Here is a 13,813-nt window from a genome sequence, read left to right on the forward strand (position 1 = left end):
GTATGTTAAAGGCAAAGGGGAGCATTTAATAGTACATTATTTAAAAACTGGAGTCAAGTTGGTTAGCACAGCATTAAAAGTCGACCTCTGTGTTTAAATGAATAAACGCAAATTCTTGGTGACCCAGGTTTCACTAACCATTATATCTGCCTTTTTAGTTTTTGTGCTTTGCTAATAACATTGTGTTGCATTAGTGATAGAGGAATTGGGGCATGGGTCAGGCAAGCCTAATATTATACCTCGTCCACAGAGTACACCATGGAGTAGAATAAATTGGTGTGACAATGACATACTCGTCCTGTTATGCTATTGTGGTTTCATTTCTGTAAATCGCTAGTCCATCAGTCAAAGTACAGAAATAATTCTGAACAGAAATGCAGGCAACACCAGACTTGTGAACAACTATTTAGTGCTATGGATGCATTCGATCCCATCATTTTTAATGTGTGCTTTTATAGAGACTGTATGTGAATAAGTCTTGGCTTGACTCGAAAGGGAATGTCCAACCAAAACTGCTAGCTCTTGTTCTCGCCAAACGGGAACACAATCACGATTGATGGATACAGAGGAGATGACTCGTCTGCCATTCCAGATGAGTTGCCTATATAACTGCTGGAGTATGTGTGTGTGTTGTATCACATTTTATTTACAGTAGTTATCTGGTGCATAACACGTTGTGTTTCAGAAAACTATGCCCCAAGAGTATTGGTAGTAGAAAACTTTAAACTTTATGGGATGCCACTTGAAAGAGTGGCAAGAGACCTATTGGAGAACATGAAATCCCTGTGCCTCGACCAATTAGTGAAGGACCCTATAAAAAACATTGTATTAAACACTGGACCAAGTATTGGCAGACAATATGTAAATTGCAAATCAAGTAGTTTATTTATTTATTTTAAAAGTTTTATATAGCGCTGGCTAGACCCGGAGGTATCAGAGCGCTTTACATGAGCATCAGATCATAGTTACATGTTACATCGTTACAAAGGTTACATAGTTCTTAGAGCATGGCAACATAGTTACTTGTAAGGTCGAGATAAACAATAAGCACAAATACATAAGGGGAAAAGAAGGCAAGGTGAGCGATTGGGGGGGGGTTGGAGTAGGGGAAATAGACAGATAATGAAGGTGGGAAAGGGGAGGGGAGGGTGAGAGTCACAGCATGGGGAGAAGAGGGGAAGGGTGACGGGGACACAAACCGGTAGACGAGTCAAGGCAACGTCCAAAGTCCAGTAAGCTGTGATCCCAGGGGAAGTGGTATCCCTTTCCTATCTCTATTGCGAGAGGCTCCCTTTACGCAGTGGACTCTCTCAGAGAGGTCTCTGAGACTCCAAGGCCTACATACTGGATCCTTCCCCAAAAAGGGGAGAGGGAGTGCTTTGGCAAGGGGTGTCATACCATACCTCAAGAGTGAGTGGCTCCCTTGGCGCAGTGGACTCACTCAGCGGGTTTGCTGAGACTCCAGAGTATAAATATTGGATCTTTCCCCAACAAGGGGAGAAGGAGTGCTTAGTCAAAGGGCACAAAGAACAGGGGGTGGGCAGAGTAGCAGGCAAGGGGAGAGATTCAGGGGAGAGAGGATAGGAGCTAGGGAAGAGACCATAAGGAGAGACGAAAAGAAGTCTGCCTAAAGACCGACTGGGTAGGTGACGACCAAGGCGGGAATCCAAGGCCCATCTCCCATATAGCTAAACCAAGTAGCTCCATCGGGCATCAGACAAAATAGTTCAGTCTCAAAACATTGAGAGAGGAGGGAGGGAGAGACATAAATAGAGGGAGGATGTGGTAGGAGACAATAGGAGAGATGACAGGAAGTGCAACAATGTGGTTCAACAATATACTAGAAGAAAATCAAAAGTAAACATTACATAAAACAATCAGCATTACAATTAGGGGAGGAGTGAAAGATGAGAGAAAGTAGCGGGGGTAGGAGACGAGAGGGAGTGAGGATAAGGGAAGAGACAACCATAGAGACGAAAGGAAGTCTGTCTAAGGTTCACAGAAAAACAGGGTGGGGACAAAGGGCAAGGGCATATGAGGGCTGAGTAGTATATCCCCAGTCAATTATGGTTGGGCCATTTGTATATTATATTGAGGGCTATTGGTTTTATGGTATTTTGGCATTTCCATCTACATTTATCCATATTTATTTTGTCTTTTGTGAAAAAAGTAAGCTGAATCTAGTGTAATTCCACATTTAACCAATATATGTACATTCATTCTTGAACATCTGACAAGTTCCAATGATAAATCGATACACTGGTATGAAAATGTACGTTTTTTATCAACACATCTGCTGTTTAGTCCTCATTAAGAAACAAAGATGGCTGCTCCTCATCCCTCAGTCCTCATCAGCCAGGATAGCTCGACTCCAGTGGCATGGAGAGCACGGGACCAACGTCTGGGCATACCAGTCCCACTCTGGGTGACAAATGCAAAAAGAACAATTGATGGACAGAATGCAGAACAATGTCATACATTCACCCCAGTACAGAGATCTGGGCCTAAATCAATAGTTTTTTTGCTCACCATACCATTCCAGTTTGGGCCCGGCCGTATGCAAATCAGTCTTGACCCTGCGCCCAATGTAAACAGTCCAGCCCGAACTGCCAAGCCAGGTCCTACCTCGACTGGAAACAAGCATACTAGGACTGGTTTCGGTCTTTCAGCCCTCATCAGCCAGGATAGCTTGACTCCAGTGGCTGTTAGTCCAAAACGTGTCCCAGGATGCTTGTTTCCGGTCCAGGGAAGGCATGGCTTGGCAGTTCGGGCTGGACTGTTCCCATGAGGCACAAGGTCAAGACTGATTTGCATATAGCTGTGTCTGAACTGGGGTGGCGAAGTGAGCTAAAGACCGATGATTGATTCAACCCAGATCTGTGACTGGGGTTGAGTGTTGACTGGGGTTGAGTGTTGACTGGGAGTGAGTGTCTGAAAAGTTTCAGCACTCTGTCCATCATCTCCTTGTGTTTACACATCCATGTGTACCATGCCTGCAACCCACTGCCCTGCCATTGGTCAGCCACCCCTCTAGCTGGGTGCTCTATACCAGTGGTGAGGGTACAGGTGCATGAGCCCTGTACTCCTACAGTGCCTAAGTCCATTCTTAGGCATTTTAAGTGCAGTGCTGCCATTAAGAGTATATGGTGCTGGGAGTTTGTCATTACGAATTCCACAGCACCATAATGGCTACACTAAAAACTGAGAAGTTTTGTATCAAACTTCTCAGCACATTAAACCCACACTGATGCCAGGGTGGGATTTAATAAAAAATGCACACAGAGGGCATCTTAGAGATGCCCCTGAAAAACGACCTAACTCTAATGTCCATGTGGAGTGGCTGCTCGCCAGCTGCCACACCACCAGACATATTTCTGGACTCCAGGGTCGAGAGCCTGCTTCCCCTCGGGGGTCTGAAACAATGCACATCCTGGGACGAGGTACCAAGCCTCCTCCCCCAGGATGAGCAGGGTCCACAAAGGGGAAGCTTCAAAGCCTTTGTGAGCTTCCCCAGGCCTTTGCTGCTTCCAGCAGGAACTGGCCCCTACCAGTTCTAACCCCCACTTTGGGCAGGAGATTTGGCGGGAAAACCAATTGAGGAAGGGATGTTTGTCCACCTTTCCCAAATCAGGTGGTAAGATGAGGTGAAGCACAACTCTCAATCCCTGCCATCTTGCAAATGGTGGGACCCAGCCAACCAGAGTGAGGCGCATGCCCTCCTCCCACTGGAGACGTACCCACTCCAAGGAAGGGACCCATTGGTCCCAAACTTTACCTACCTGTAGCTCCTCTAAATGTAGTACTTAGGGGCAACCCTGAACCTTGCCTCCTCCGACAAGACTTGATCAAGAAGAAGATAAGAAGGACCGAAGAGCCATGCTGCAACTAAGAAGAGGAGGATTCCACTGACTTGGCCCCGGCCATACCGCCCTGTCCCCACCTCGAACCTGCTACACCAAAATCCCAGTGGGTCCTGCAGCCAGCAACCTCGATAACCCAGAGGCCCTGCCCTGCCTTCCACAAACAAGCATCGGCATTGCCAATAGGTCTCGCCTTTTGGCCCTTGTAAGTGTGTTGCTACACTAATATATGGGCACTTAAGCAAATGTTGGCAATGTTGCACGCTCTGAATGGTTGTAACCTACAATCCACATATTTCAAAATGCAGGGGAGGAAGGAAAAAAAAAAGCGGTGTCCTAATAAGCAATAATGCCCCATATATATACGAGACTGAAAGCACATTGAGCACCAATACAAATGACTGCATGTAACTACATGAATATTTCATCAATACCGTGTCTTAACACCATGGGCTGCAGAAAGGTCAAAGGCTAAGTCAAAGAAAGTCTGCTTCGATACATTGTGACCAATCTTTGATAGAACAATAATTCTAGGCGTGCTCCACCCAAACCAAGCGGTCTGTGCAATATCTTGTGTATTAATTCGGACTATAACAAATATTTTAAAAACAGTGAGCAGAACCAAATCTGTGTGATCTAATGTCGTGTTGTCAATAAGTCAATAACAGACAAGGATTATGCAGAGTATAGGCAGTAGTGCAGTGCTGATAGCAATGAGACATGCACCCATGTGAGATCTATTATTAACCTTCACTGCGTGGCCGATAGTGTAAACGTGATCATATTGGCTACCAAAAGTATTCAACCAGAACAAGAGACGGCCTGGCGCCCTCAAAGTGAAAGTACGGCTGGCCGTCGGCAGTGAATAAATTAGGGAGGAGAAATGCCTGAGAGTGCGAAATGATCCCTTTGAAGTGAAGCTGCTGGCGGCAGATGGCTGTCTTACCTTACTGTGGGCCTTACTGCCCACCCACACTTCCACAAATCGAGAGTAAGGTGCTATCTACTTTTACCTCTGCCTACCTTTGGGGTTCCCCCGGACTCTGTGCACACTATACCTCATGTAGGTATAGTATATACATAGCCAGCTTCTTACAAACAGATAGCTACATAAAATGAAAACATGGGCGCCTTTTGCATGATATAACACACAATAACACTACTTGAGAATGATTGCTGTGATAATGATGTGGGTTATTGTTGAACCTAGATTGATGGTTTACTTCCTGTGGGATAGAGGAAGAGGTAGTGGGTAGAATAGATGCAAATACTGGTGTAAGACCTCAGTTTAAATATGTCCTATTGTTGTTAGGGGCTTCAACACTATTTCCATTACAAGCATTGGGACCTGTCAGATTTGTCTGTGGCAATGTGGCATTGGAGTCTTTGCCATTAGGAGGTGAAAGAAACTGGCATTTTGGTTTGTAACATGTACTTCCTGTTTTCATGTGGCAATATGTGAGGGTTCTGTCATCCATACTAGTATTGTGTAAATTATCTGTTATCCCCATCGGTGTAATGTGCATAGCTACGCCACAGCTACGGCGGTTGCCCATCTGTGCTTATGAAGTATTCCATGGTGAGCAGATGCTTGTACTATGGGTAACACTCATTGCAAAGGGTTGTTGTGCATGTATGGAGTCCAAGTAATCACAGGTAGTCTTTGTTTTATATTTTAGTATTGTATGCTGAAGAATACTGTTTTAGCATTTTTCTAATTATCTCAATTTGGATGCTCTCTGCGTCTTGGGTGTAACGCAGCCCCCTGCGGCGCAGGGGTGCCTCCCAATTATTTGGAGGCGCTCCATTCCAGCGAGGATCAATTTATATCTACAAGATATGGCAGATTCAGGGGCCCCTCTTCACAATTTGGGGGGGGGGCGTAATTTTATGTTACGTCACTGCTACTTCTAGCTAAAATAATTACATTAACTATGGCTGATTAAGTTTAGCAAGCAATTTGGATGTCTCTTCGTTTTTGGAACACAATCTATATGTAGAGGTTCCAAGTAGTTTTGGTTTGACTGAAGTTTTGCTGGGTCCCATCCACCTCATATTTGTATGGACATCCACTACTTCTTATGCGGGGACTTAGCCAGTTTGGTGGTCTCCTGACACATGCATTCTATGTAGTTCTCAAGGTTTTCTATGTGGAGATGCAGTAGACCTCCATTACCGTTGTAATGTGGTGATGGACCTCCTTCATGCTGAAAGATGATCCCACACATCTATGCCCATCTGAAGCGGATTGCTTGGTTATTAGGAAGCGCTAATATCTGATGTAGACGTTTTCTTCTTTGCAGTGCTGATGCAGTAAGATCCTCAAAGTAGTATAGTTTTGAGCAGTTCCAGTTCAGGAGTGTGTTTTTTTTTATAGCTTCTCACAGCAGTTATTAGGTCTCGCCTGAGCTACAATATGCGTTGCTCTGCGAGACATTTAGTGAGTGGTCTTTCAAAAATCGGACCACAGCTTTTGGGGTGACATAGAGCGCGCGGGTATGCGCACAATGACGAGCAGAGGCGCTATTTGGCTTTCCTCTCTCGTCATGGTGCACGCACATCGCACACCACTCGCCAGCCTGCTTCTACTTTTGTCGTCGCGCTCGCACCACTCGCATGCTTTTTTTTTTCTGCCACACATTTTTATCTTTCATTGTTATTTCCTAGCCCCACCCCGTCTAGTGTTGTCCCTCTTCATTACTTTTCTCCTTCCTCCATTGCTCACCTTTCACCGTCTCCCCTCATCTTTCCCCTCACACTGCTTCTCCCTCCTCCTTTCTCTTCTACTCTATTTCACTGTTGGCACACACCTCCACCTTTCTTCGGTGTCATCCTCATCTCCTTTCACTCAATGACCTCCTTTCACTCCGTCTTTTCATTGACTTCGAGACTCTCTTCCCGCTCACCACTGTCTCTCATTTCACTTCTCTCTACTCACTTCATTGCTCTCGCCTTCTTTTCACAGTTCCCCATCTTTCCCTTTATCATTGTTTCAATCCCATATTTCTTCCTTTTGCTGCTGATTTTCTCTCTTAGCTTGTTCCTCAGTTTTCTTCCTTCCACCCTCTCCCTCCTTCCTCATTCATTCACTGCTGATCCTCTCTCACCCTCTACACTTGAGGCTCTCTTTTGTCTTCATTTTTGTCACTCATTTTCAACATTTCATTGTTTCTCCTAGCCCCCTTGTATTATTGTTTCTCTCTCCTCACTTTCCCGCTCCCTTTTTTCACCTTTCACCATCTACCCCACATTCTCCCCTTTCATTGCTTCTTCCTCTTTCACCCCTAGTCTGTCTTCCATTTCACTGTTGACACACCTCTCCGCCTTTCACTGTTTCATCCTCACCCCCTTTCTCTGCCTGACTTTCCTTTACTCAGTATTTTTTTTTTTTACTTTGTGACTCTCTTCTCCCTCCCCACTCACCATAACTGGCTATCAGTTCACTCGAACCTGGCCCTCTCGAAACCGATGCTTTTTTTCCCATAAAGCCCCTCTCTATCACCCAGCCACTCTCCTCTTTAACCGCTCTCCCACCGCCCCATTCCTTCCAAGACAATATCCCATCTTGGTAAGAACAAACTAGCGGGGTTCCCGACAACAAAATGGAGACGTTGGTTGAGTGATACTGGAGTGAGTGAGACATGTCCAGGCCCTCCAGGGACATATTCTCTGCACCGCGGAGGAGCGGCTCCATCTTAAAGCGCGAGGGCTGTGACGTGTGTTCCTTCTGTCTGAAGGGGGCTGTGCATACTGAACAGATGTCTTTGCTTTACTGGCAGAACCTGTTAATCAAGCAAAGTGCACCACTTCATGGACCTAAATCCCTGGTACCGAGTGCGCTGACTGTATATCGCCCCTCCCCCACCCACGAGCCTCCTGCGCAGCCCCAGGGGCCCCGGGAGGTTAGCCGTGGCCCTGTCTGCCCTGGGAGTGGAATTCCCGGGCTCATGTTCCAGGCTGATCACGTTACAAGTATTGATTGAAAGGAGGCAGCTATAAAGGAAGGGACTGATATAGAGAGAAGAGTGCATCACTGTAAGAACAAGAAACAGGTCTGGCTTTTGTTAGAGGAAGTGTTTGGTAATAGTTGGGCTGCTTTGTGTCTGTTGCCTCAAGCTGTCATAGAAAGAAAATCCCAAAATGAGCAACAATTTAAGCAATATGGAAGATGGGAGTAGTACCTTTTTATTTATTTATTAAAATCATGCACGATTAATTAAAAATCATTACATTAAAAATATATCCGAGAGAAAGAACAACAATGAAAGTACTGCATTTAGTTATCTTTTAATACATTAAAATGAGGAGCTTTTTTAAATTATTATAAATGGGTGATATTTGTGGTCTATCAAACGAAGCGCTTTCCCTGTGTGCGCCCAGCGTGTGTGTTTTTCTTTACCTCTCATTTCGCCCTGGATTTAGATTGAGATGGGTATAAGTGTTTAGCCATGCAACAGTTGATGCTGTTGCACCAAGGATATTGTGCTGCATAACTAAATACTTATACGGTCCCAAAAGCGATACCTATTGGCTATGCCAAAGCTTGTTGTGGGTAGGAGGACAGTTTGACAACCATGACTTTCAGTCTTTTTGTTTATTTTTGGATTTTTTGCCCATCTTTGCGCTGTTTGTGCCCACCATTGCTCCCTTTTGTAGTTGTAATACTTGTGCAAAGACTAAATGTGCATACTTCACTATGTCATCCCCTTCCATTTCTTCTGTGACACTTCTGATTCTTATGTAGTTTCATTTTGTACTATTTTTAAAGGCTTCATATTTTTCCAGCAAGGATCGTATTGTGGCCTCCTTATCTAATGTCTTGTTCTCGACTGGTCCAGTGTTTCGTTTTGGTACTTCCTAGTCATATATTCTTTGACCTGTTTTGGTCACATCTGTTCTTGAGACATTCATTGATTCAGATATTGTTCGTCCGGCAAACACTAACACTGGGTTTGAGTCCTCCTTTCAGTCCGCTATCGGATCAGTGTTGTTGTTTTAAATTCCTCTTTTGTTAGCACCATGTTGCCTTTCTTATTCACTATGTTGTCTGCCTCTTGAGTCATGGTGTTGAGGTCAGCCTGAACCTGATTTATTTTGGAGTAATACTTTCCATGCTGTTTCTGGTTGTCTTTTTTTTTTTTTTTCACAACAAAATTTTTATTTTATTGATCAGGTTAGGCATATATGCAGTTCTCCACAGTCAGGAGAATCCTGCTAAACATCAAATCTTGTATGAGCATCTCACAAACCCAATCAAAAACAACCCCACTTGTCCCCCCCACCTCCCACATCCACCCAGTGACCCCCCTACCCACCCCTTATCCCCCCCTAACCCCGTGCACGTAATCCCAATAAGCCTCTAGTAATCGTTTGTGTCGAGCCAGGAAACATGCGCCCCCTCAGGCCTGAACTCCATCTTCCAAATCTAGACCATCGTCCGGTTCCACTGGAGGTACCAGAGCTAAACCCCTATATTCCGCCCACCGCTTCCAAATTTTGTAATGTTTCCGGGGGCATCCTCTGGCCTCAAACACAGGGCGCTCTAGACCCATAAAATAATCCATCCCTGCCTTCCACGCGTTCAACGGGGGGTGGGGGGGCACGATCACTCTTCCATGCTCGTGCCAAATCCCGTTTGGCAACGACAAGACCCAGCAATAAGAGGTGGCGCTTGTAGATATTCCCCCCTACGCCCTCCAGTACATGTAGAAGGCCCAGTTGAGGAGTACGGGGAAGATCCCACCCCAGCACCTCCGACAGACAGCCCCATACACCCCTCCAGAATCTGGCCAGGCCAGCACACGACCATACAGTATGCAGCAGGGTACCCATCTCTGCTCCGCATCGCAAACACTCTGGGGATCCAATCAAGCCTGCTTTCCACAGTCGCTCCCTCGTGTAATAAGCCCTATGCAGATATTTGAATTGGACTAGCCTGAGACGCACCGCGATAGCTGTCCCTCGCGGGGACTCCAAAGCCTCCCTCCAATCGTCCTCATCTAGGGGTCCAACGTCTCCTTCCCAGGCTTCCTTTAATGCGCTCAGGGTAGAGGAACAATGGATGACAAGGGTTTGATAAATACGTGACACCTTCTTGTCTCCAAGGTCTCCCATGAAAACTTTTGCTTCCAGGGGGCTGAACTCCGGTAGCGACTCCAGACCCACCAAACTGGGCTCAAGCGCGTGGCGGAACTGCAGGTATTTGAAAAATTGGGTATTAGGCATATGGAACTCGTCTCTAAGCTCCTGGAACGATTTGAGGGCTACTCCGGATACCACATCTCCCAGCGAAGAGATCCCTATAGAATCCCATCCTCCAAACCCTGCCAGCGAGGCCAACGCGGGGAGTTGCCCATTTCTCCACAGAGGAGTCTCCGCTGTCAATCTGCCCCACCAGCCCATGCGACGCAGCGCCTGTCGCCATATCACAAAAACCACTTGCGTGGCACGGGACAACTGCCTCCGCAGTCTGGCTGAGTACAAGAGCGTGTGCAGCGTGTTGGCACCCATCAACGAGCGCTCTAAAGCATATTCCGGGTCTCCTCTATCTCCGTACCACCATTCATTTAACACTAACAAGTGGGAGGCCTGGTAATACGACAGCACGTCAGATGTTGCAAGACCACCACAATAGGTGGACAGGAAGCAGGTACGCAGCGCCACTCTGGCGGCACCTCCCGCCCACAAGAAGCGTCCCAGTACGGAATTAACTTGTCGGAACCACTGAGGTGCGACCAAATGCGGATGGTTCTGCAGCTGATACAAAAGGCGCGGGAGTGCAACCATTTTAAAGATCGCAGACCTACCATAGATAGTAAGGGGCATCCGGGACCACGTTCTAATGTCCGACTGGACCTTTTCCCAAACCGGTATCACGTTGCGCTCCCAAGAGATCGCCACGGACTCGGACAGGAACATGCCAAGATACAGCAGGCCTCCAACCGCCACCTGCAAGGCTGACGCCCAGGAGCCCGCATACGCCCCGTCACCCAACACCCACAGGGTGGATTTACGCGGGTTAAGATAAAGACCCGACACCTCGCCAAATATGCGCATAATTTCCAATACCCAAGGGCCCGATCTATCCAAGTCCGTGAGGAAGAAGAGGACGTCATCCGCATAAAGTGCGATCCTGTCTGTGAGTCCCCCGTCCCACCGGAAGCCCCGTAGCAGTGCATCGATCCGCTCCCAAGAGGCCAGGGGCTCCATGGCCAGCGCAAATAAGTACTGAGACAGCGGGCAACCCTGGCGGGTCCCCCGACCAATTGGAAACCTCTCGGAAACCGCCCCGGAGACTCGCACGGATGCCGTGATGTCGGTGTACAGCAGCTTGAGATACGAAATAAAAACAGGGCCCAGGTTAAGATGGGGCAGGAGCGCAAACAGGTAGGTCCAGCTCACTGAGTCAAATGCCCTATCAATGTCTGCCAACAGTTGGGCTGCCCGCTCCCCCGTGGCCCACATTGCGTCCACTGCCGTCTGTGCCCGTCGAATATTGTGCCGCGTTGCCCTGTGCGTCATAAAGCCAGCCTGGTCCGGGTGGACCAGATCGGCCACGTAGGGAAGAAGACGGTTCGCCAACGCCTTTGCCAGCAACTTAGCTTCGACGTTAAGCAAAGATATAGGGCGGTAGGAGTCATGTCGATCAGGCGGCCTACCCAGTTTCTGGAACACCACCACTTCAGCGTGGCGCCAGTCAGCTGGCAGCCGACCCAGCTCCCGCGCCGCTTCCAACACTGCCCTGTAGTGGGACCCCAATTGGAGTTGGAATTTCTTATAGAATTCGCACGGGAAGCCACTCGGCCCAGGTGCCTTCCCGGTGTTGAGCTGTCCTAGCGCATCATCCAGTTCCTCCGCCGTAAGAGGGAGGTCCAATGCCGCTTGCGTCTCGTCAGAGACGGTCTTCGGGGGCAAATCAGCAATAAATTTATCGACCGCATCAGCTGGAAGGCAGTCCTGTGGCGCATATTCCCCCGCGTAGTATCGGGCAAAACTAGCCGCCAACTCCACCGGATCCGTCAACGTGACTCCATCGTCATCTGCGAGTCCCGGCAGCGGTAAGTGGCTGCAGGGTATGCTGACACAGCCTATGGAGCATAGTACAGGACTTGTCCCCCCACTGGTAAACCCTACTTCGCGTGGCCAGCCACGCCTGTCGGGCCTCATCCAACAACACGGACGCATAGGACTGCTGCGCCTGCAGGAGTAGCCGCACCGCCACATCGTCTCCCCCTCCCGGACACCGCCGCTCAAGAACCTCCACTCGCGCCGCGGCAGCAACTATGGCCTCCTTACGTCGGCGACGGGCCACCGCACACCACGCTATGTCGACTCCCCTCAATGTGGGCTTCATGGCCTCCCAGACCACCGTCACATCCACTCTGCCCCCATGTTCTCCTGCCAATAATGGGCAATCGCCCCCCGCATATGGTGTACATAATCAGCCTGCTGAAGATGCCATAAAAGACATCCTCCACCGAAACGGTTGTCTCCTCCTGTGCAACTCAATATCCACAGCCACTGGGGAGTGGTCAGACAGCCCCCTAGGCAAAATATCTGCCCCTCGCACCCTACTCAGAAACGCACCGGGCACAAAGACACAGTCCAGTCGCGAGAAGGAGCCATGCACAGCTGAAACATAGGTATACTCACGGACCCTAGCATGCAAGTGTCGCCAAACATCCACCCAGCCCAACCCTTCCACCATCGCACTCAACCGGGTGGGGGTAGCAGCAGTCAGTGTCTCCTGCGGTCTCCGACGGTCTATACTCTCATCCATCACATCATTCCAATCCCCTCCCAGTACTGCCAGGGACTCTGGGATTTCCGCCCACACCGCAAACCTCTCAGCCAGGGACCACTGCAACGGGGGAGGTGCATATATACTCCCAAACACAACAGATTCTGAACCCACCATTCCCTTCACAAAGACATACCGACCCTGCGGGTCAAGCCACTGTCTCTCATGCACATAAGCCAGCCTGCGATGGACCAATACGGCGACCCCCCTGGAGCCCCTGGTAAACCCAGCATGAAAGACTTGTTGGTAGCCAAAGCGTTGCAGACTAAGCACTTTCGTCCCCATCATATGCGTTTCTTGTAACAGTAGGACATCCGCTGCTTCCCTCTTCCCCATCGCAGAATTGCTCCCCTCTTAATTTTATCTAGCATCCCCCTAACATTCCAACTCAGTATGCGCATGGACGCCCTAGGGAGTCCCGGAGTTGATGCGTCAGCCATGATCCCAGGGGACACAAAACCAGAGCACCCAGCAGCAGGCCCGAGTAGACAGCACAATCAGTAGTAAAGCAGTAGAAATCACGTGCACCCCCCTCCAACCCCCCTGTCCTTGTCCTTCCCACCCCCCCCCCAGAACGCCCCCTCAACACCCAGTCCCCCTTCCCCCGCCACCCACCCCTATACCTCATAGAACCCTGAAGTATCTGTCGCGGCATGGGTAACCTCTGGCCCAAAACAGAGCGCCCAAGGCCAACCATACCAATGGATCCCAACTACCCACTCAACCAAGAAGAACCCCCCCCGCCAACTCCCACCCACGTAGGAGACCAGAAGCCCCTGTATACAAGCTCCCCGAACCCCACCCCGCAGCCCCACACAACCACAAATATGCAAAGCGCACAGTCACCATATACTCAGTCCTCAACTGTCTGATCAGCAGAGCATAGCCCTCCGACTACCCCCGGCAGGGGCCCACGATGCCAGCAGACAAGCTCGCACCCCGATGTCCTTCAATGTTCCTTTCCGGAGTGGTAAGAGTCAGCAGGTGTCCCATCCCGTGCTCCACTGCGAGAGGAGGAGCGCTTCCGCGCCCTAGATCTCCTGTGCCGCTTGCTCCAGACACTTTGGTCGCCTCGCTCCTGTGACGAACCCCGTGACGAACCCGGATTCAAGCCCGGTTGGGCATGTACCCGGACCCTCACCGTCTCATCTGA

General features: G+C 48.9%; 1 protein-coding gene across 1 annotated transcript in view; it reads left to right on the forward strand.

The window, feature by feature from the left end:
- UTP6 (UTP6 small subunit processome component) overlaps positions 1-13,813 on the forward strand; it is a 428,027-nt gene that overhangs the window by 37,987 nt on the left and 376,227 nt on the right. The gene's annotated exons all lie outside the window — the stretch shown is intronic.

The sequence above is a fragment of the Lissotriton helveticus genome, chromosome 7, assembly GCF_964261635.1.
Source record: "Lissotriton helveticus chromosome 7, aLisHel1.1, whole genome shotgun sequence".
NCBI classification, from domain to species: Eukaryota; Metazoa; Chordata; class Amphibia; order Caudata; family Salamandridae; genus Lissotriton; species Lissotriton helveticus.